This window comes from Rhineura floridana, chromosome 2 (genome assembly GCF_030035675.1).
Source record: "Rhineura floridana isolate rRhiFlo1 chromosome 2, rRhiFlo1.hap2, whole genome shotgun sequence".
Lineage (NCBI taxonomy): Eukaryota > Metazoa > Chordata > Lepidosauria > Squamata > Rhineuridae > Rhineura > Rhineura floridana.
Genome location: NC_084481.1, coordinates 90,750,689 through 90,775,611, shown reverse-complemented (window position 1 = coordinate 90,775,611; position 24,923 = coordinate 90,750,689). Strand labels below are relative to the sequence as shown.

The following is a 24,923-nucleotide window of genomic DNA, read 5'->3' as shown; positions in this document are numbered from 1 at the left end:
CCCTTAGCCTATGGCTCTCTGGGCAGTTCACAGCAAGGAATAAAATACAATACAGTAAAATAAAAATCAGATAAAATCACTAAAAACATACAGCTTGAGCATTAACAACTTGGTATAAAATTAACTTAACATTAAACATTAAAATGCCTGGGAGAATAAAAAGGTTTTAACCTGGCGCCGAAAAGATAGAAGAGTAGGTGCCAGGCGCACCTCATTGGGGAGACTGTTCCATAATTCGGGGGCCACCACTGAAAAGGCCCTGGATCTAGTAACAGCCCTCCGAGCTTCCCTATGGGACGGGACTCGGAGGAGGGCCTTAGATGTTGAACGTAGTGAGTGGGTAGGTTCATAGTGGGAGAGGTGTTCCGCAAGGTATTGTGGTTCCGCACCGTGTAAGGCTTTATAAGTCAAAACTAGCACTTTGAATCTAGCCCGGAAACAAATAGGTAGCCAGTGCAAACGCGCCAGAACAGGTGTTATATGTGCGGACCGTCTGGTCCTCGTCAGCAGTCTGGCTGCTGCGTTTTGCACTAGCTGTAGTTTCCGAACTGTCTTCAAAGGCAGCCCCACGTAGAGTGCATTGCAGTAGTCCAATCTCAAGGTTACCAGAGCATGGACGACTGAGGTGTGTGGAATAGTATACACAGTATACAATAGCATATCTTTTTGTTGGTGTATACTTTTTCTGAAACTACAATTGATAGTGGGTCCCCAACAAATGCATAACTGGAAAAATAAACCCTTGTGACCTTTACACACTGGTAACCTTTACACTTTACGCTGTGTTTGCTCATAACACTAATGTATTGCATGTAGGGAAAATGCTGAGTGTGAAGCAGCTGATATGTGGTCAGATATTTTAGGCAATTTTGCTGATAATCCTTTGCTGCTTTAGCAAATTCTTCAGTGGAAAATATACAAGACAAGGAGTTCCATGATGATTATGTTCTTAAAATATTTCCTTTGGATGTTGGATTGCCCCTAACTGACAACCCGTCTACCACCGCCCTGCTATGTTGCCATCTTACGACACTCCATTCCCTGTTCTAACCTCATCTCTTTGCACAGAATCTCTTAGGTGATTATTCCATATTTGTTAGCAGCAAATCCAAGAGATAGATTTAAATTCCTTCCTTTGACCTATAAACCTGCCCTGTGGTGAAGGTAAAATCAATAATGTTATCTTAGATTTTCTAATATTTGCATGTATTCCAGTCACATTCTTAAAAGATTAGAACACTTTCATATTGCTTTTTATGGATAACCAGTGGTTTTACACAATTTTTGCTCTGCACTCTTTGTGAATCATAGCTGGCCTCTTGCAGAACTCATCCTGCTTATTTTAGGCTGGGGACAGACAGCAGCTTTTTCAGAGAAATAACAGTTTGAAAGAGGGATCACTGCTCATGGTGCATGTACTCATCCCACTCTTGGCTCTGGCAAACAGGCTTGGCAGGTTTTTGTACCATGTTGAAATCCTGGAAAACCTGTTTGACTACAGGGGATAGCAAAATAAATCTGTATGCACAGCATGTGAAGTGTTGTATGCCACTGCTGATTTTGATTAACTAGTTGAAGAGCTGAACTTTTGTAGGGATCTTGGATTTGATTTAGCAATTCTTCATTTGCACAAAGTAGTGGTCTCAGTTGCCAATGATACTATGTAGGGAACCTCAGTGAACATTAAGAGTCCTACTAGATCATACCATCTAGTCCGGTATTCTGTTCAGGAAGTCCAAAGCAGGACTTGAGCACAACAGCACTCAATGATCCCAGCAACTGATATTCAGAGGCATATTGTCTTTGATATGGGATGTACTATGCATCAATCATACTCATAAGTATGAGTTATGTGCAGGAAGGGGATTCCCCCCCATGTTGTTCTTTTAACACTGTGGCTAGCATAACTGGTTCAGAACTCAGTCATAGGAAATATGATCATAGAATAGTAGAGATGGAAGGGGCCTATAAGGCCATCAAGTCCAACCCCCTGATCAATGCAGGAATCCAAATCAAAGCATTCCCGACAGATGGCTGTCCAGCTGCCTCTTGAATGCCTCCAGTGTTGGAGAGCCCACTACCTCTCTGGGTAATTGGTTCCATTGTCATATGGCTCTAACAGGAAGTTTTTCCTGATGTCCAGTCGAAATCTGGCTTCCTGCAACTTGAGCCCATTATTCTGTGTCCTGCACTCTGGGATGATCAAGAAGAGATCCCGGCCCTCCTCTATGTGACAACCTTTCATGTACTTGAAGAGTGCTTTTATATCTTCCCTCAGTCTTCTCTTCTCCAAGCTAAACATGCCCAGTTCTTTCTGTCTCTCCTCATAGGACTTTGTTTCCAGTCCCCTGATCATTCTTGTTGCCCTCCTGTGAACCTGTTCCAGTTTGTTTGCATCCTTCTTGAAGTGCAGAGACCAGAACTGGATGCAGTACTCAAGCTGAGGCCTAACCAGTGCTGAATAGAGGGGAACTAATACTTTACGCGATTTTGAAACTATACTTCTGTTAATGCAGCCTAATGTAGCATTTGCCTTTTTTGCAGCCACATCGCACTGTTGACTCATATTCAGCTTGTGATCAACGACAATTCCAAGGTCCTTTTCACATGTCGTATTGCTGAGCCAAGTATCCCCCATCTTATAACTGTGCATTTGGTTTCTTTTTCCTAAGTGTAGAACTACATTTATCCCTGTTGAATTTCATTCTGTTGTTTTCAGCCCAATGCTCCAGCCTATCAAGTTCTCTTTGAATTTTGTTTCTGTCTTCCACAGTATTAGCTAATTTTGTATCATCTGCAGATTTGATAAGCATGCTCTGTACTTCCTCATCCAAGTCGTTAATAAAAATGTTGAAGAGCACTGGGCCCAGGACCGAGCACTGTGGTACCCCACTCGTTATTTCCACCCAGTTTGAGAAGGAACTATTGATAAGCACTCTTTGAGTAAGATTCTGGAGCCAACTGTGGATCCACCTGATAGTTGTTCCATCAAGCCCACATTTAGCTAGCTTGCTAATGAGAATATCATGGGGCACTTTGTCAAAGCTTTGCTGAAGTTGAGATATATTATGTCCACAGCATTCCCACAGTCTACAAGGTAGGTTACCCAATAAAAAAAAGATAAGATTAGTTTGGCAGGATTTGTTCTTCATCAATCCATGTTGGCTTCTAGTAATCATTGCATTGTTTTCAAGGAGCTTACAGATTGACTGCTTTATAATCTGCTCCAGAGTTTTTCCAGGGGTTGATGTTAGGCTGACTGTTCTGTAGTTCCCTGGTTCCTCCTTTTTGCCCTTTTTGAAGGTAGGGACAACATTAGCTCTCCTCCAGTCATCCAGCACTTCACCAGTCCTCCACGATTTCGCAAAGATAATAGACAACAGTGGTTCTGAGAGTTCTTCAGCCAGTTCCTTCAGTACTCTAGGATGCAGTTTATCGAGGCCTGCCTATTTGAACTCGTTCAAAGTGATTAGGTATTCCTTGACTGTTTGTCTATCAATCTCAAGCTCCAATCCTGTCCCTTCTACTTCATGTTTCCCAGGAGGGTCATAGACCCTTTTTGGGGGGAAGACTGAGCCAAAGTAGGAATTGAGCACTTCTGCCTTTTCTTTGTCATTTGTTATCCATTGGTATTGGTATTACCCTGGTCAGCTATGACCATAGGTGGTAATAGAATGATACACCACTCTACTCTGTATAAATCCTTCCCTTAAGCTTACTACCTCAGACAAATCCTATGTAAGCCTGGCTCATGTTAATACGGACTTTAATGAGTACATATACAAACTTCCTAAGCGAGTTTTGATTCAGAAGTGTTGATGAGACCAGGAATAATTTAGGAGTTGGCCACTCAAGAAAGGTAGAATGTATGGATCTGAGAATGCATCTGCCAGACATAGAGCATACCTTATGGTTGCCATGAAAATACTGCCCAAAAGGAGTTTCCTGTGCCAAGTCATGCTTGTTGCAGCCATAATGTCTGCAAGTACTAACTATATAAATCGGTGCCATCACATGGTGTCAAAGCCAGGATGGGAATGATGACCCATCATGGTAAAGTCATTTTTGAAGCATCTCTGGTGACTGTACTTGATTCTGTGCCCCCAAGTCAAATCCTCATGTTAAGGTACTTTGGATATGGCTGCAGACCACATCTAATTTAACAAAAAGAAAAAGTAAAGGAAAGCACTTCAATGAAAAATTAAGGCAAACCTCACTGAACACCTCCAAGCCCATACAGTCCATTAACTTAATGCATTTTTAAATCAATTGCTGTGTTATGTTTTCATTATCCATTATTTATGCTTTGATTTATTCCTGTCACCCCAGTCTTAGAATATATTAGGCTGAAATAAGTCACATTGAATTTAGTGGAATGCGCTTTGATATAAGTTGGTTAGGATCATAGCCCTTAGCATATATTTTATCAATCATACTCTTTGTTTTGGATTATTGAGAACTTCTTTTGGTTATAAGTTTCTGTGTGATGCAGCCAACAAAATATACAGTGCAGGTGATATGCAAAAGAAAAGAATACATGCAGGGGCTGTGGGCATTATGTAATGTGATAACACTTGCTTGGCTGCTAAATGGGACCAGGCAAGTGGAATGACATCTTGCTAGTGCTTAAATACTGACCCTAGTCTGTTTCTGGGCATAATGCAGTGTACTGGGGCTTCATTTCAAAGCCTTATAGGGACTGGGTCCAGAGAACCTGAAGGATTTACTTATTTATTTAAAGTATTTTTATCTCGATCTTCAGCAAAAATATCCCCAAACAAATAAAAACCTCTCAAGAGTGTTTTACAGAGATCAAAAAGACAGCCCCTATTCTCAGGTTTACAATATGAAAAGCATGACATAAAAAGGAAAAAAGGATTAGGAGGGAGGAGGAAAAACCAAACAGGGGCATCCGTTCTAAGAAACAAAGTTCTTACAATGATCACCTACAGTAGAAACAGTTCAAAGAACTCTTTCCCTCTCCTGTAGCCTGATGGTATGGCTGCTGCCAGGTGTCTGTGAGAGAATTGCCTGCATGCACGCTAAGATCTTTGGAGGCTGTCTTCCAGGTGCCTCCACCATCTGAAGTAGATAGATTCAAGCTTCGCTTCCCAAGCGGTTGGACCCTGGTTGTCGACCCAGAGAGGTTTGTCTGGCACCACCTTTGTTATCTTTTTGATGACAGGTAGAAACGTTTTTTTAAAATTCCCCAGGCCTTCTAATAGTTTTACTTCCTCTGGAACTGGCTTTTAATGCTTTTAATTATTATGAGTTTTAAACTTGCAGTTATAGGCCACCCTGGGACAAGCCTTTTTGTAGAGCATGGTATACATTTCATAATAAACAGAGTAAAGATAGCACACCTCCACAGTACCTTGCAGGACTACTTTAAATGTAAACAAAAGAGCTGAATTCCTCTCCTCCTGGTTCTTATTGTCTAGGTCCAGTGCATACAAGTAGTAGCTGCCATGAGCTGACAGGTCTCTCTTTTGTAGAAAGATAAGAGATCACCTGCTCTGGCCTGTAAGCCTTTGTACAATGACCTATTCCCCTTCTCCTTCCGCTGATTCTTAAAAACAATGGCTCCCAGCAATCCCCTGTTGCTTTCAGTAGTTGCTGTTACACTGATGCCAAAATCTACAGTGACTTGTGTGGATAAGGACTGATTCTTTGGTTGTGGTTACCACATAGAAGCAGCTGGAAATACTTTCATGTAACAGCAGCTCCACAAAGGAAGCACAAACATTTAGTGTAGCTCACTCTGTGACTCACCCCAGTGATATGAAGAGAATCAATAGCACCACCAGTCATCACGGACTGTGCAGCACTGGCACAGAGAGACTCTCCAATGGGCAATACACGTGGTAAAAAGCTCTCCTACATAATGGCCAATATGCAGAGTTGCCACTGTGAGGGATAGTTTCCAGTGGATTCTGCATGGTGACCGTAACTTAAAAATCAGCCACTGGAAATACCGGCTGAGACATAAGAATATCATTGGTGTGTATTCAGCACCATCAGTGTAAATGGAGCTTTACAAAGTGACATAACAACAACAAAAAATCTTTGTCCCAAAGAGCTTATAGTTTAAATGGTGACAGAAGACAAAAAGGGAGAGGCAAAGATAGCTAGGGATGAATAGAAGCTACTGCATATGCTATATCGCATATACTGCTATATGTACTTTATTTCGTATGGGGAGCTGGGGGAAGTAGCCAAAGGCTTCACAGAAAAGGTGGACTTACAGGGGAGATGCATTATTTATCTTATCCATTTTATTTTTTTTATTTTATTATAAAATATATTTATTTGTATTTTATTTTATTTATAAGGACCCTTCACCTTAAGGTCCCCTACCTTTCTACTTAGTATCTTGCCCTTCTTCTAAGTAGCTCAGAGTAGCAAGCCCAGGATTATCCCAACTTCTCAACAGCCCTGTGAGCAGAGCTTGGAAAAGTTGCTTTCTTAAACTACAACTCCCATCAGCCCCAGCCAGCATGGCCACTGGATGGGGCTGATGGGAGTTGTAGTTCAAAACAAGTAAATTTTCCAAGCTCTGCCTGTGAGGTAATACAAGCTGAGGTGTAGAGACTTGCCCAAGGTCAGCCAGGTAAGTTCATGGCTGAGTATGGAGTGGAACCAACCCATGCCTCCTTACTCCAAATCCATAATGCTGTCGACTGCACTGGATGACATCAGTAGGAAATGGCTGAGAGAATGCTTCCTTCTCAGTCCTTTTTTCCTAGCCATGATCCCAGAGTAAATAATACCCATAATTTACACAATTTACATTCCCTTCCCAATGCAGCGCAGTGGATTGTAGGTAAGAAATGTGGGCTGAAGAGGAAGTGAATGATTGAGGGGGGATATTAATGGCTGGAACATTCTAGAGAATATGTGATGTGTGAGGGAAGGTTAAAGCGTCTGGCGGTGTTTCATGAAAGAAAAGATTAAGGCAGGAATGGAGGCCCCAAGAAAGGGATAAGGACATGCCCAAGGTCACTCTGGGAGTTCATGGCACAGTGAACTGGCACAGAATTGGATTCAGGTCTGCAGCGGCCTGTGGCCTTTCAGGAGCATGTGCTTTAACGGCCAAGGTCACCTTTTGTGTGTTTAAACTAGTGCCCCTTTCATTGCTTGTAGTGTTCTGCTCGTCACATGACTGGAGTCAGTTAAATGCTGATGTGTTTTGTTTGCTCTTTGTTTTTAAGGGTTTCTGTATTTGCTCTAGCTGTGTTTCTCAATGCTTCCTTTAATGGGTAGTACTACCTATAAATCTGGCTGTGTGCTTAGGCAAGAGGTGGAAATGGTGGTGAGGGAGAGGTATGTTTTGAGGGGACACACACACACACACACACACACACAGAGAGAGAGAGAGAGAGAGAGAGAGAGAGAGAGGGCTAGCAATTGTGGTTAAAAATTATGCTCTGAAATAGGACAGCTGTTTTGGTGGCTTATGGAACTTTGTTACTCTGTTGTGCATTCTAGTGTTATTCTTTTATATGTGGTGGGTGAGGAGTGCAGGACCATGGGCTGGAATTTTGGATTCTGACTTCTCATAGGTATGCATGATGTAGCCACTGTGCTTCAACTTTGGGTCCCCAGATGTTCTTGGACTACAACTCTCATAATTCCCAGCCAGTTTAGCCACTGGTCAAGGGATTGTGGGAGTTGTAGTCCATCAACATCTGGGGACTAGGGTTGCCAGGTTCTTGGCCTGAGGCTGATCCTGTATCTTTAGGAGAAGAGAAAGTCAGCCAAGTGCAGATGTTCTTGCAACTCTGTAATGGGAAAAACCACAAGGTGGAATTTTCCCTTCCCTGTGCACAACTTTTAAAGATACAGAAGACCTCTTGGTTGCCAGGCCCAGCCTCCAAGAGGCCTTCTGTATCTTTAAAAGTTGTGCAGGGGGAAGGGAGAATTCCACCTTGTGGTTTTTCCCATTACAGAGTTGCAAGAACACCTGCACTTGGCTGACCTCTTCTAAAGATACAGGATCAGTCTCAGCCCATGGACCTGGCAACCCTACTGGGGATTCAAGTTGAAGAACAGTTGCATAGACCTTTCACTTGAGAAAGGCATCACCCAACTTTGCATTCTTAGCCAGATAAATGCAGATATCTAGGCTGTGTCTGCACAGGTATATTTTGTACAGCTTGGGTTCATATTGTTTGGAGAGAAGGAAGGTCCAAGGGCATCAAGCAGCCCTTGAGCCAGTGCTACTACCATAGTGCCCTAGAATTACTGCTAATTTTTGATAAAGGTAATTAAAAAAGTTTGCTCATGCTTCTGCTTGTCAGGAAAAGAAGCACTGGTCATATTTGCACACAACTCTAAACCATGGTTTAGTGGATGAGCCTGAATGAAATGTCAGGCTTGTGTGCTCCCCAGCACCTCTCCTCCTCCCATGTGGCCAGAAGGAGCTCGTCAGTGTTTAGTTTGTTTTAAAGGGTCACGGATTAGTGTTACATTTGAACCAGGAATCCTGGTTTAAAACAAACAGCGAGTTTCATAATAATGTTAAAATGGTTTAACTGTTTTTGTATATGCAATTGTTCCATATATGTTCATTGTGTTTTAAATTGATTTGGGATGCCTCATGGGAAGTAAGTAAATAAATAATAGTAACAACAATAATAAGCCAACTTCAAACTATGGGTTGCAAAACTGGCTAGTTAGACTAACCATTGTTTGCTTTAAACTAGGATTTCTGGTTCAAATCTAATCATTCATTTCATTGGCAATCACTCGTGGCCGAGTAAGATTGTCTCCCAAGATAAGGTCTTTAACAGTGGGTCCGTAAGTGACTGTGGAGGCCAATTCTGGATCCGCACAGCCTCCCGCAGTGAGGACATAGGTTTCCAGATGGAAGATGTTCACGATGAGGATTTGCTTGACGTGCCTTCCGCTTTGCTCGTTTGTCCCTTCGCCCTGTACTCATGCTTCTTCAAAGTCCATAGCATCTTTGATAATGGCCGACCTCCAATTGGGACGCTCATGGGCCAAAGCTTCCTAGTTCTCTATGCTTTTGTTACATTTTTTTAGATTCGCTTTAAGAACATCTTTAAACCTCTTTTGCTGTCCACCAGTATTCCTTTTCCCATCCTTAAGTTGGGAGAAAAGTAGCTGCTTTGGAAGATGGTGATCAGGCATTTGAACAACATGGCTGGTCTAGCGAAGTTGATGTTGGAGGATCATTGTTTCAACACTGGTAGTCTTTGCATCTTCCAATATGCTAACATTAGTCCGCCTATCTTCCCAAGTAATTTGCAGAATTTTCCGGAGGCAGCATTGGTGGAATCTTTCGAGAAGTTGGAAATGGCGTTTATAGATGGTCCATGTTTCACAGGCGTACAGTAAGGTCGGTAGTACAATGTCTTTGTAAATAAGCATTTTGGTCTCCCTGCGAATATCCTGATCCTTGAACACTCTATGCTTCATTTGGAAGAATGCGGCACTCGCAGAGCTCAGACGATGTTAAATTTCAGCGTCGATGTCAGCTTTTACAGAGAGATAGCTGCCAAGATAAGAAAAGTGATCGACATTCTCCAGCGTCGCACCATTAAGTTGGATTGATGGTGCTGCAGAGGGATTGGTTCGCACCTGCTGGGTATTTTTTGATGTTAAGCAAGAGGCCAAGCTTTCCATATGCTTCTGCAAAGACATTTAGGATAGTTTGAAGATCTTCCTCTGAATGTGCGGAGACTACATTATCATCGGCATACTGAAGTTCTACAACAGAGGTTGTAATTACCTTACTTTTTGCTTTCAGCCTACTGAGATTAAAAAGCTTTCCATCTGTTCGATATATGTTTTCCATGCCAGTGGGAAGCTTCCCCTGAACAAAGTGTAGAATCATGGCGATGAAAATAGCAAATAAGGTTGGAGCAATGACACATCCCTGTTTGACGCCTGATCCCACTTTGAATGGATCACTTTGACAGCCATTGTTATTCCAAAATTGTTGCCATCATGTTGTCATGGAGGAGTGGCAAAATATTCACACATTTATCAGGGCATTCAATTTTCAGAAGGATGGTCCAGAGAGCAGTTCGATTTACAATATCAAAGGCCTTAGTCAGATCAATAAACGCCATATACAGAGGTCGGTTTTGCTCCCTGCATTTTTCTTGAAGCTGTTGTGCAGAGAATATCATGTCCACTGTCCCCCTGGAAGGGCAGAAACCATTTTGGGATTCAGGGAGGATGTCTTCTGAGATAGGTAGGAGGCGATTTGTGAGGATCCTTGCAAGGATTTTACCTGCAGTAGCTAGAAGAGAGATGCCTCGGTAGTTCCCACAATCTGTTCTATCACCCTTCTTGAAAAGAGTGATAATTATGGCATCCTTAAAGTCTTCCGGGATCTTCTCCCTCATCCAGATTTTTTCAAAACTAATGCCAAGCTGGGAACATAGGAAGCCATCATAGCAAGTCAAACCATTGGTCTATCTAGCTCAGAACTATCTGCACTGACTGGCTCTTTGGATTTTAGGCAGGGGTCTCTTTCAGTCCTATCTAGAGATGCCAGGGATTGAACCAGGTACCTTCTGAATTATGCCTCCCCATCTCCCTTAATCCTTTAAAAGTGAAACTAAGCTCTGCTGCGCTCTTTTCTCCAACTGATGGTGAGAAGAAGAGTTGAGATTGTGTGTGTGTGTGTTGTGCATGAGCTTGGTGCTTTGCTTGGGCTCATTTGCTTAGTGCTAAACCTGGTTTAGCATTGCTTGCACACATGGCCACTAAGTCTCCATGTTTGTTTCACCTATATTTTACTAAATTACGTCTAATGCACAACTGCCAAGCTGTCTCTTGAAGGAATCTTTCAGGAAGCACTAATTCCTTAGCTTCACCTTCCTCTTTCCCCTGCCCCTCAGTCAATGGCTGTGTACCTTCCAAGTGCTTAGGCTCAATATCAGTCCTTACTGCTGCTAGGTGATCCCAACTTAACCATAAAGCCTGACCGTTCATGAGTAGAGATGTGAAAGTCCAGAAAAAATCCAGAAAAAATTGAGAAAAACAGTTGTTGTTTTCCCCTTTCCCCTGAAAACCCAGAAAAATGGAAAAACAAGCTGTTTCCCCCCTGTTTTTTCCAACTTCCCCTCTCAACCTTCACATCTGTGTTAATTAGATAGTTGGATAGCTCTGGCTCCTGGAATTGCATCTGGAGAATAGTGTACACGAAAATACACAAATTTGCCGTCATTGGCATACAGTGAATTTGCCTTGCAACAAAGGCTCTTACCATATATGGAGCGAGAAATGCCAGATGTCCAAGCTGGATTTAAAAAGGGAAGAGGCACCAGAAATCATATAGCAAACATACGTTGGAAAATGGAATGGACCAAGGAATTTCAGAAGAAAATTACCCTGTGCTTTATAGATTACAGCAAAGCCTTTGACTGTGCAGATCATGAAAAACTATGGAATGCTTTAAAAGAAATGGGGGTGCCACAGCATCTGATTGTCCTGATGCGCAACCTATACTCTGCACAAGAGGCTACTGTAAGGACAGAATATGGAGAAACCGATTGGTTCCCCATCGGAAAGGGTGTGAGACGGGGCTGTATTTTATCACCCTATTTGTTTAATCTGTGTGCAGATCCTACGGAAAGCTGGATTGGACCAAGATGAAGGAGGTGTGAAAATTGGAGGGAGAAATATCAATAATTTAAGATATGCAGACAATACCATACTACTAGCAGAAACCAATAATGATTTGAAACAAATGCTGATTAAAGCTAAAGAGGAAAGCACAAAAGCAGGACTACAGGTGAACGTCAAGAAGACTAAAGTAATGACAACAGAACATTTATGTAACTTTAAAGTTGACAATGAGGACATTGAACTTCTGAAGGATTATCAATACTTCGGCACAGTCATTAACCGAAATGGAGACAATAGTCAAGAAATCAGAAGAAGGCTAGGACTGGGTAGGGCAGCTATGAGAGAACTAGAAAAGATCCTCAAATGCAAAGATGTATCACTGAACACTAAAGCAGGATCATTCAGACCATGGTATTCCCGATCTCTATGTATGGATGTGAAAGTTGGACATTGGAAAAAGGGGATAAGAGAAAAATCAACTCCTTTGAAATGTGGTGTTGAAGGAGAGCTTTGCACATACCATGGACTGTGAAAAGACAAGGTTTCCTCTGGATGCTTTGGTCTGAAGCATTAACGTAATGGGAGACTCATTTAGAAGGCAACATCTTTTCCATAAGCAAATGGCAAGATTTCTTTTCTAGGGTTTGTATCTAGCCTTTGCCTGGTAGCTGCTCAAGATGTAGAGATCTATCCTGACATCATCTAGGGACAGCTTGGGCAAATGTGGGTTTAAGCATGTGACAGATGACTGACCAGTTAAATGTTTTCATATGTTATTCATCCAGGGATGGAGTACCTGTGGCCCTCCAGATGTTGCTGGACTTGCAGCTCCCATCATTCCTGCCCATGGGCCATACAACAAAGGGCTGCAAGTTCACCATCCCTGAGTTAAGCACAGAACTTTGTCAGTGGAAACCCAAATGGTGGAACTTCTATCTGAGCCAGAGTCACGATATGGCATCATTGGACAACTACCAAAGCCCATACTTCAGCAGAGGGCCCATAGCTGATCTAAAGAGCCCCGTGATCATCATCTTCTTCTTCTTCCTCCTTCTTCTCCTTGTAATGGATGCTGTTCACCTGCTTCTCCAAGTATGCAGATGATGGTAGGAGCAGCAGAAGGAGGAAAGCAGCTTTCTGTTGCCTAAATCCTTGTCCTTTGGGCAGTGATGATGGCTGAGAAGAGGACAACCGAATGGGCAGAAAGGACAGTGGCAGGGAGAGGGGCCCACTGAGGGGATTATGGGTATCTTGCCCAAGGTACCCCCAAAGTCTGAACTACATAGCGCCAATACTGATGCCCTGTTCAGGTGTTTGGTACCCGTGAATTCATGTAGGGTCCCTTTTACATGGATACTGACTGCATGTGTTGGTGTCTAAGAGAGGTGGGTGTTACGCTGTGCTTAAACAGGGTTTGAGTTCTGTGTGTACAGACCTAATACTGAGCTGGCATTTCAGAACTACCATATAGTATTTGTTCAGCACATGCAAGAAATTGATCTTTTAGTGTGGCAGCATCTACACTTTGGAACTCCCTGCCCATTGATATTAGGCAGGCACCTTCACTGTATTGTTTTCTCTGCTTGCTAAAAATGCTTGTGTTCCAGCAAGCCTGCCCAGGCATTATAAGTGTTTTAAAATTACTCTGTGTGTGTATACATACATATATACACAAATATACATACAAACACATCTTATTTTTCATATTTCTATATTTTAAATTGATATTTTAGACTGTCTTGTAAATGGCGTAGAGGTCTTTTTTTCTAATTGGTATTTAATTTCTGTTAAATAAATAAAAATGCAAAAATGCATTTAACATCATGCTTAGTTTTGCCCTCAGATCAGTGGTTCCCAACCTGGGGTCCATGACCCCCAGAGGGGCTGGGTAGTCGTCCTGGGGGGGCGCAAAGAGCCAAGAGAGGAATTCTTTATTAATTGTTTTAAAAAGCCTTCAGGACGGCTGAAACAGCTGCAGGTGGCGGGAGCAGCAATAGCGGAAGAAGAGTGCAGACATGGCGGCGAATGTACTGAATGGGAGGTGTGTGTGTGTGTGTGTGTGTGTGTGTATGTATATATATATATATATAAAAAAAAAGGAAGGTGGGTCCTCTGGCCTTCTGGCAACCCTTTCCAATAACCCACCAGACTCCTGCAACGTGAATCACACAGAAAGAGGCATGCAGCAGTGGCAGCACACTCTTCTCCTACCCGTGCATTTGCCTATAGTCCCACACAGGTCATTACCAGGCTAACAAGAAGGGGGGTAGTGATGGGGGGCATTGAGGGAGAGAAAAGAAGGGGAGGTCACTCTTTGCCTCAGAAGAGAGGGAGAGAAAGAGGCGGTGGTTGAGGAGGATTCCATCTTCACCCTCACCGTCTACTTCCCTTTCTCCTTCTCATGGGACACCCTCCCTTTGGTGTAAGGGGACAGGAGCGGGGAGTGAGGGAAAGAAGAGGACTGGGACCACATGTATTTGTTTTGAGGTCTCACTGCCACCACATGTCACTCCAAGAAAGGAAGAACCTAGAATGGATGCACAGCCTACTTTACTCCAACCCTCCCCCTCTTTCCCCTCCTTGCCCTCATGTCCCAAATGTCCTCCCTCCCAGTGGCTGCTCCTCTTCACTCTTCCAGCTGCTACTGCCTCTTACTTGCTGCCTTTTGACCCACCAAACCTCTCCCCCACCCACAACTGAACACACCTTTCCTCCTTCTAACCCTGCCCCCTCCCTTTGCATTACTTCTTCCTCTCTTTTATTTCTCTGTCTGCCCACTCCTACTTGCCCATCCCCACCCCCAGCTCCCAAGTTTGCTCCTATTTTGATTTTGCCTATAGGTTTGCGTGAACTGTCTGTTTAAATTTTTTACATAATATTGGCCTTTAATTTCCTGCCAGGTGGATCTCTCTCTCTCTTCTGCCTCTGTTTTTCCGCCTGCATGCCAATTGTGGTGTTGGCTAGAGTAGCAGAAGCAGGAGGGGCAACAATAAACATGCGGGAGTCACGAAATTTTTTGAGGTTACAGAAGGGGTCCTGTCATAAAGGTTGGGATCTACTGCCTTAGATTGCCATAGTGGCAACTTGATCTCTATCCCTTTTGCACAAATGTATGCATTTGAAAAATGTTACATCCCTCTGGTAATGCGTATTCGCATGACAAAGCATGTGTGTTTCCAACATAGCTCATAGCAAAGAGTTGATTGCTGTGCCCTAATGCAGCCCTTCTTCAAATTTGCATACTCTTTTGGTAAGATCTGGGGCAGGAATGTGTAAGAACTTTAGGTTTAGACTTTGTGCCCCCAATAACCTTCGCAGGGGTGAAGGGCCGATTAAGATGGTCTACTTCTGGAGACTCATGGATCCAGAAGGCTTCCTGAATGCTCTGGGGGATATCTCCAGCATGGCTGGTGATACTGCTGAAGCCCTGGTCAATCTCTGGAATACGGAGGTGACCCAGGCGGTGGACACTATTGCTCCAAAGCGCCCTCTCCCACCAGGGAAGGCCCATAATACACCTTGGTTTACTCAAACCTTGGGCCTGATGAAACGGCAGGGACGATGGCTAGAGCGACAATGGAGAAAAACTCAGTCTGCTTCTGATCGAACACAGGCTAGAGCCCATTTTCGAGCCTGTCATGTGGCAGTGATGTCAGCGAAGAAAAGGCACTTCTCTGCCACCATTGTGTCTGCTCAGTGTCATCTGGCAATGCTTTTCTGGGTGGTTCGGGGTCTTTTGGGCTCTGGCCCTACATTAGGCCTCAGTCACTCGCTGTGACATGTTTGCGAGGCACTTTGCAGATAAAATTGCTTGCATTCGGACTGACTTGGACTCTTCATTAACTACAGTTGTGCCAGATGTCCCCAAAGCTTCCTCTTGTCATTTTTCTATGGATACTTTTCAGCTTGTAAAGCCTGAGGATGTGGACAGGATTCTGGGAGAATCGAGGGCACTACTTGTTCCCTTGACCCTTGCCCATCCTGGTTAATCAAATCTGCCAGAGGGGAAGTGGTTGGCATATTTAATTAACACCTCCCTAAGGGAAGGTTCTATGCCAACATTGTTGAAGGAGGCTGTGATAAGACCTTTGTTTAAAAAGCCTTCATTAGACCCTGCGGATCCTAACAACTTCCGCCCAGTCTCTAATCTCCCCTTTCTGGGCAAGGTGATTGAGAGGGTAGTGGCTGCTCAGCTCCAAGTTTTCCTGAATGAATTGGGCTATCTAGACCCTTTTCAATCAGGCTTCAGGCCTGGCCATGGGACAGAGACTGCCTTGATCGCCCTGCTTGATGACCTACTCCGGGCATCAGACAGGGGGAATGCATCCCTGTTGGTGCTGCTGGACCTGTCTGCGGCCTTTGATACGATCGACCATGGTATCCTTCTGGACTGTCTAGCTGGGATGGGATTGGGAGGCACTGTTTTACGGTGTCTCTGGTCCTACCTGACGGACAGAACCCAGAAAGTGGTGCTGGGAGACTACTGCTTGAAGGTTCCATTCTGTCTCCCATGCTCTTTAACATTTATATGAAACCACTGGGAGAGGTCATCAGGAGATTTGGAGTACAATGTCATCAATATGCTGATGACACACAGCTCCATCTCTCCCTACCACCTGATTGCAGGGAGGGCGTGCTTATCCTAAACCCGTGCCTCGAGGTTGTGAAGGGCTGGATGTGGGCTAACAAACAAACTTAATCCAGACAAGATGGAAGTACTGCTGGTCAAGGGAAAAACTACATCAAGGATGGCGTTGCAACCTGTTCTGTATGGGGTTGCACTCCCCTTGAAGGAGCAGGTCCGCAGTTTGGGAGTCCTCTTGGATCCTGCCCTGCTGCGGTAGCCAGGAGTGCTTTTGGCCAACTCCAACTTGTCTACCAGCTGCGTCCATTCCTGGAGGCAGTTGACTTGGCCACAGTGACACATGCATTGGTGACATCGAGGCTTGATTACTATAACGCCCTCTATGTGGGGCTCCCTTTGAAAACGTTTCGGAAATTGCAGTTGGTTAAAAATGCAGCAGCCAGAATGTTAACTGGAGCACGGCGCAGGAAGCATATCACCCCTGTGCTTTATCGACTCCACTGGCTCCCAATTTGTTTCTGGGCCCAATTCAAAGTGCTAGTTCTGACCTTTAAAGCCCTAAACGGCCTTGGACCAACGTACCTGAGGGACCACTTACGCCCCTATGTACCTATCCTGGATTTAAGATCATCTGCCTCTGGTCTCCTCTGCATGCCTGGAGTGAAAGATGTTAGATTGACGGGCATGCGGGAGAGAGCTTTTTCAGCTGTGGCCCCAAGCTCTGGAATACCCTACCCCAAGAAGTTCACTCTGCTCCCTCCCTGTTGGTTTTCCGGAGACTTCTGAAAACAATCTTGTTCTGGAGAAACTTTTGGAGGGACTGAAGGTAGAACATGACACTGATTTTATGTCTTCTACGTTAAATTTTACCTTTGTAGTCCTTTTAGTACCAATCCCTGTGTGTGTGTGTGTGTGTGTGTATATATATATATATATATATATATATATATATATATATAGTATTTTATGTATTTTAATTTATTTTAATGTTTTTGTGATTTTACTGTTTACAATTTTATTATGTACTTGTTTGATTTTATGTTTCTAAGCCGCCCTTAGTGCCCTATTATAGGGTAGAAGGGTGAGACAGAGATATTTTAAATAAAATAAAAGGAAGGGAGATCAGCAGGGGAAGATGAGCAGGGACTGGGGACTCTGGTTAGGGACATCGCTCTTTGCAGAGCACCAGATTCTCCTCATTTCTCTCACTGCTGGAAATCTGATCTGTACTGTACTGGCATGTACTGATCAGAACCTTTCTGTTTCAACAAGCCTTTTAAGTGGAGACCATATCCCGGTCTGCGTCTGTGTTGGAATATGTTTTAAATGTGTTTTTAAAGCTTTCCCCCCCAAAAATATGTTTTTTAAAGCTTTTTTTTTTTTAAAAAAAGATGTTTTTAAAGATATTTTATTTTAATTTTTTAAGCATGTTTTGTTTTAATATATTTTAAAGTCTGTTTTTATGATGTTTTAGACTAGAGTGTTAGTGCTTTTGTTTGCCAACCTGGGCTCCTCCTTGGAGGAAGGGCAGGATATAAATCTAATAAATAAATAAATAAATACTATTTATTTATTTGTTTATTATATTTATACCCCACCTTTTCCCCAAGGAGCGCAAGGCAGTGTATATGGTTCTCCTCTCTCTCCATTTTGTCCTCACAACAGGCTGAGAGACTGTGACTGGCTCAAGGTCACTCAGCAAGCTTCATGGTTGAATCAGGATTTGAACGCTGTTCTCACAGGTATTAGTCCATCACTCTAACCACTACACCATGCTGGCTCTCATGCTAGCATTTATTGCTATTTTATATAGTATTGTATTGGGCCAGTAAACTGAACTGAAGTTAACTGGCCACAAGAAATCATGCCATCCCACAACTTCCTGTATTATGAACAGCTACAAGGAACCATTCAAACATTTTCAAATATGCAGATTTGCCTTGTTTTTTTCTTTTTTTAAAGGCACACGCAAGAGAATTTACCTGCTCAGGAGAGAATATGCAGCTCTTGATCCTTGGACAATTTGACATAAGCAACATTCCTAGTATTATATTTTGACAATCTTACCAATTTATTCTGGAACGGTATCTTTGTTTAACAGCAGGACTACTGTAGAGTTGTTGCCGTTATTTTAAAAAGTGGATTTAGGATTTTACCCTGCATTGCCCTCCTCAGAAGTTTTTTTCTGCTTTCATTAGTATCTTCCAAACAAGACGGGACATAGGACTGGAGGCCGTGCTTCAGCTGAGCTGTGCTGAGAGGAGCAAAGCTTTCACTTGTCATGTCTTATAGATAGATGCATCTTTAGGAGTCTTACTGGCCTGAGTTGATGTCTTGAGAGCCCCGGTGTGGGAGGTCGGAGGTTGCTTGCCGCATACAACAACGCTGTAGGGCTGCCCATAAAGTTAGTCTGTGCTATTAATAAGCACTTACCTCAACATTTTGGCAATTATTCTTCCCTGCATTCCTGGTCATGGGGATGTGGAACACTCCCCGTCCCCCTCCCCCTCCCCCCCCCTCCCCCAGGGGAGAAACTGTTTCCTTGAATTGGCTCCAAACCTATTTGGCACTCGATTGCTAAAATTGCTGACATCTGGTCAGTGTTATGCTTGAACGTCATGAGGCTGGTCATGAAAAAGCAGCCCCCAGCAGCAACCAGTTGGAGAGGGATTGGGGGGCAAAAGAGCTGTTCCTTACAGGAGCTTAGCCTCTTGCACAGGCAAAAGCCAGGGGCTTCTGGAACAGCTCACATTGCTGGGAAAGCCCTTCCTAGAGTTGTTCAGATGTGTATTTATCTCCTTTTTTCCTCTGCCCCTGAAAATCTGTGGTAGACGGTCAGGTGATCACATTGGCCCTTGTTAACTTGAATTTTTGGACAAGATGCTATTGTTTCATGGTCCATTTGACTCTTCTGGAAGGTTCAATATTAATAAAAACTAATCAGTGGCACTCTGGTATCTTCTACTTCCCAAGCTTGAGCTAGGAATAGATGTGGATGCCTCATGCAGTTTTCCATCTTGGAATTAGCCATGGCCAGCAATGGAGGAGACAAAGGGAATAGCCCTTCCAAGATACATCTGGCCTATTGGAGTGATGAATGATACAAAGATCATACAACCTTTTCAAGGTGCATATGGCATATTTGAAGAATATTAGTGTAAGAAGAATCAAGGGGAGAGATACCTTGGGAAGAAGGGTCTCTTGGACAGAAAATGCAGAATGTCTTAGCAAATATTATGTAATACCCTGATTACAAAAGGAAGGTTGCAAAGGTTGACACTCTATACTCCCCCCCACTAGTCTCACAGTTTGTTTGTTTCTGAAGCTGCATGAGAGTGCTATGAAGAATAATGTATTCCTTTTGGCACCTGCTTAAACTTTTTTGTATAGGCAAGCCTATTCAGACACATAGATATTGATCTGCTTTAATTTTTTTAATTAGTAGCTGTTTTAATTTTTTAAAATATGTTTTAATTATATGTTTTAAACTGTTTTATTTATAATTTTAATGTTTTTTGTAAACCGCTTAGAGGTCTTTACATTCCAGCAATATATAAATTTTGTTAAATACATAGACAGGGTACTGCTGTGAAGTTGGCCTGTTACCTTCTTTGTGCTTTTGGATAAACAGCCCCAAAAGGAATCCTCTATAGTGACTCTAGGAAGCATAGACTTGCTGATTTAAAACATTACTAGAGCTGAGGTTCTGCAGATATTACTCGTTTTGCTCTGGACCATGGAGCAATAGGGCCCTATGTGGACAATGCTGGCTTCATCTCTGTGGCAGGGCATCTTCCTATCAGGATGAATTTATAATCTGAATAGAAGAGACATCCAGAGCAAGGAGAAATTGGACTACAGGAATCTGACACTGTGGCATGACAAAGAGTCTTGTGGTATCTTTAAAAACTAAGCAGTTCACTTTGACAAGGTTTTCATGGGCCAGTGAGTGACAACTTCATTAGACAAAGTGGTACAGCAAGTGATGGAATGAGCAGTCCTCAGGATTGTACCCAAACTGCTAGGATGTCAATGGTGTTTTCCTCTGTCTTCTCCATGAGGGGCAATTTCTGTAACAAGAAGGAGGAGTGCTTGTAAGCTGAGTTGTTGGACAGCGTGGTCTCCACTTATATCTGCAGTGTGCTGTTCAGCCACTAGATGTCTCAGTGAATTGCTTAGAGTTCCTAGAAGAAAAAGGCTCTTCCAGATAGTAAAAAAATAATAATCCAGGTTCTTTGCTTCCTTTGAAGAAACCCAAAAATTGTTTGTAACTTCTTAGTTTGTAAGTTGTAACAAGAATCAGATATGGTGTTGGTCTGGGGCTGGGGAGACCTTAGTTTAAATCTCAATTCGGCTATGAAGTGCACTGGGAAACTTTGGCTAGTCTTAATGTATCTCACAGGGTTGTTGTGAGGAAAAAGTCGAGTGGGAAAGCACTTTGTATCTTACCCTGATTTCTCTGGAGGATGGCTGGGATAGAAATGTAATAAATAGTAAATTTATATCTGTTTTTCCTGAAAACTCTATTCCTTTTACAGTCAGGGTGTATCTTCAGTGGTATCAATCTAGGGCCAATTAAACACTGGCTAAGATTCTTATGCAAGTAATAAGAGCCCAGGATACAAGTATTATAAATTGCCCTCTCACTAGAACAACAATGCCACCCAAGGCTTCCTTTTCCAGAGGCCACATTTCCAGAAGAGTAGCCATGTTAGTCTGTTGCAGCAGAAATGCATATTGTGGCATTTTAAAGACTAACACATCTACTAATGGATAAACATTCATGGACTCCATCAGATGTTATCCTCAGCTGGCACTACATGCACATGGGTGTAGAGAGAAACAATGAAATAGGGAGGTCAGATGAAAATTAAATGCAAAGAAATTCAGTCTGCGACAGTTTCATAAAGCTTCAATGTAAGTGAAATAAGAAGTTGCTAATTACTTTACTTGATTACTTGATCTGAGTGACCACTTGCGACAGCAGTAATTAATGACAACATAAACATCCTTACAGTCTTAACATAATTAAAAGCTGTATTGGGATAGAAAATTATAGTCTCTTTTCAAGCCAGAAGTGATAGGATTGATTTGTCTCAATAAATTGCAATTGAGCAGTTTCATGATTGGATTACCCTCTGAAGTTCCTTTGTTAAAGAATGGCTGCTTTCAGGTCAGCAATAGAATGGCCTGGGAGGTTGAAATATTCTTCCTCTTGTTTCCAAATATTGCCCTTTCTGATGTCAGATTTGTGTCCATTTAGTCTTTTGTAGAAAATTAATGGAGAAGCACATTGGTGACAGATAATAGCATATATCATGGTGATAGATGAGTAGGTGAATGAATCCTTGATGTTCTGGCTTATGTTATCTTGTAATAGTGTTGCTTTGGCAGATGTGGGACAGTTGGCATCTGGGTTTCTTGCTGGTCAGGCCTTGCATTTGTGTCTTTGTTGAGTAGTCTGTGGATGTAAGGGCTACTCCAGATATCTTTTTTTATTGCACATCCATTATGATTTGTGCTGTTAATACTATTGGGGCAGTCACATGCGATCCCATTTTCAATACTGTTTGTGCCTACAAAATTTTGGGAGTGGTCACATTGCTTCACTACTAAGCAGTTTTTCATATTCCGCAACTTCCAGCTGAAATTCTGTAGCTTTTTATACTACAAATATTCTGGTTTATTTTTGTCCTGCTTTTGTTGGATTGTAGCCCCTCGACAGCAGTAATGTGGTAGCATTGGAGAAGCATCACAGAACAAATTAAAGCAGAATGAATCCACTGCTAATGCACTATTATTGTATCAAGAACATGTTGCAGAACACATCCGCAATAAAACATTCTGGAGGAGCCCTAAAACTGAGGGAGGAATTACAATTTCCTAGTAACAAAAGATTGCAGTTTATGTGCTAAAACGATGTGAAAACTCTACAACTAAAGCTCTACATCAGGGATAGCCTGTAGAATGCCTTTCAGATGTTGTTGGACTACAGCTACTATCATCCCTGACCATTGCCCATACTGGCTGGGACCCATGGGAGTTAGATTCCAGCAACATCTGGAGGGCACCATGTTAGCTACCCCTACTCTACATTGGGTCCAGGATATCTTAAGGACCGCCTGATCCCTCATATCCCGGCCCAGTCACTGAGATCTTTGGGGGAGTCTCTGTTAGTGGTCCCCCATGGCTCAGATGCATGGTTTGTAACAATTAAAAACTGTGCATTCAGTGTAGTGGGCACTAGCCTGTGGAACTCCCGTCCAACTGAGATTAGACGGGCACCCCTCTTGTTGAACTTCAGGTGCATGATTAAGACTTTTTTTCCATTCCAGCAAGCATTTTAAGGCAGTGTTTGGTTTTATGATGCTTTTACTTTTTCATTTTATGTAATGGCTCATTTTTATGTGCACCGCTTAGAAATGCAAATGATTAAGCAGTAGATCAATGTTGTAAATAAATATATATATATATCGAGCAAAGTCATCTCAACCCTTTGCTGCAAATCTTTGTATTTCTTGTGCAATAAAGTGGTTGGGCTGAGAGACCCTAAATTGCTGATAGTGCCGTTATGGATTTGCTTTGCAAAATCAGCAAGTGGAGATTGTGTGTTCTTCATTTCACCTCTCACCAGCGACTGTGATTGCCTCATATACAAGTAGCACATATATAGTTGTTAAAGATGCTGTTGCTGAGATCAAGAGAGGAGTATCTCATTGCCTTGTAAATTCTGCCCTGCTTAATGGTATAGATCAGCAATTCCTTGGTGTGATGTCATCACCCCTGGGGTTTCAAGGTGAAAGGTCCCTTTGAAGCCTGCTAAAGTGTATGTGTATGTTGAGTTAAGGATTAGCACACTTGATCCATTTGAAACTACAAGGGGGGGAGGATTGTGGCTGAGCAAAACCTTGGCAATGAGAAGGATTAAGGGGCAGAAGGGTAGGGAAAAAGACATCACTAGGCAAATGCTAGTATAAACAGGTAATGCAGCAGACTCTCAGCTGCATAAACTCATGGGCAGAGCATGACCCAACAGAGAGAATATTGTTCCTGCTATTTCCCTCTTAAAATGTGCAGAACTCTTGGGTTTAAGGAATGTGGCTTAATTTATGGGCCTGCAGAGGGAGTATCCCTTAGTCCTGCATATTGCTTTACAGTCCCCCACCTTTGTAGAAATAAGGCATATTTCTGTACCAACTTATATTTAGGATGAACTTTTTATAGACGTACAGAAATGTTATATTTCTGAACTCTGTTTCTGAATCCCTCCCTCCATTTTATATTAAGCAAACATACATGAAATAAGGATTAATGTTTTTGAAAGCTTCCCAACAAAAACTGCATAGTTCAACTAGGAGCTAGTGAATCTTGTCCCCCAGTCCTTTCCTTGATAGTTCTGTGGGGTCTTTGCCCTGCGTGAGTTCCACTTCTCTTGAATTTTGGTTTAGGAGAATTTCTAAAATTAATTCAAGAACTGAAGAGTATGCAGTCTGGCCAGCCCTTCAGTTCATCTGCATCCCCTTCTCTGCCCCACATGTTATGCTACTGATGTCCATCTGTGTATTCATAAAACCCTGCAAAAAAGCAGCCTTGATGGGACTGTACATATGAACGCATCATTATGCTTTTTGTGTGGGGTTTGATGGATGGATGTGCCCCAGCACATTGGTAAAACACCATGTAAAAAGAATTTTGGTTTGTAAGCACAGTCATATGTACAGTCGGAGAAGGGGCCATAGCTCAGTGGTAGAGCATCTGTTTTACATGCAGACATCCCAGCTTCAATCTCTGGCATCTCCAGGTAGGGCCAGGAAATAGTCTCTATATGAAACCTGGGACAGTGGTTGTTAGTTGGGTGTAGCAATTTTTCTCCACAGACGCTTGAGTGTCTTGGCAGACCACTTATTGGTTTTTCTGACTGTTGTAGCAATTGTAATGCACTGTGCTAGGTGCTGTATGATTTTTAGTTGTTTTATTTTACAGACATTGAGGACTATTTGAATGAAGCTAGTGGTGGTCCACGGACCACACTTTGGAAACCCCTAGTGTAGACAGTATTGAACTAGAGGGACCAATGGTCTGACTTGGTATAAGGCAACTTCTTGTGTTACTATGTTCACATCAAGATTGTTCTTTGTGATGTTTCACATCAGTAAAGTGCCACATGAAAGAGCTTGCTCTTCTAGTTATACCTCTTTGTTTCCCACTCGGTTGCCTCGAATGTCACCTGAAATCAAGCACTTGCGATGAGTACCTCATCTTGCTTCGTATGAAGGCCCTCTCTGTTTTTACCATGTGTTTTTATACATGCATATGTCTATCTGCTCCCTGAAACATTTCCCCATTCTAATCTCAGGCAGTGCTGGCCCAAGATACTTTGTTGCCTGAAGTGGATCCCAAATGGTAACCACCCTCCCCACTCCACTAGTGCCAACATTGTTGCACCATTCAGTCATCAGTTCCTGCCTTCATCTTTCCGTAGCTCAGTGGTAGAACATCTACCTCGCATGCTGAAGGTCTCAGGTGCAATCCCTAGCATCTCTAGGTAGGGCTGAGATAGATCCTTCTCTGAAACCCTGGAGAGCCATCGCCAGTCAGCTTAGACAATACTGAGCTAGAGAGACCAATGGTCTGACTCTGTAAAAGATGGCTTCCTATGTTTCTCCTAGAGTAGGTCACTTACTCTGCTGCATGAGAGGGTCAGTGCCCATCTCCCATTTGTCCATATGATGCT

General features: G+C 42.8%; 1 protein-coding gene across 14 annotated transcripts in view; it reads left to right on the top strand.

Annotated features, from left to right (window-relative positions):
• Positions 1–24,923, top strand: part of TNS1 (tensin 1) — a 471,254-nt gene that overhangs the window by 199,555 nt on the left and 246,776 nt on the right. The window contains exon 1 of one of the 14 annotated variants that reach the window (XM_061609254.1): positions 6,588–6,610. The exons of 12 other annotated variants lie outside the window; for them this stretch is intronic. The gene's annotated coding sequence lies outside the window, so the exon portion shown is untranslated. Of the gene's footprint in view, positions 1–6,587; positions 6,611–6,733; positions 6,824–24,923 lie in introns of those variants that run through there. One more of the 14 variants, XM_061609253.1, reaches the window with a different exon arrangement.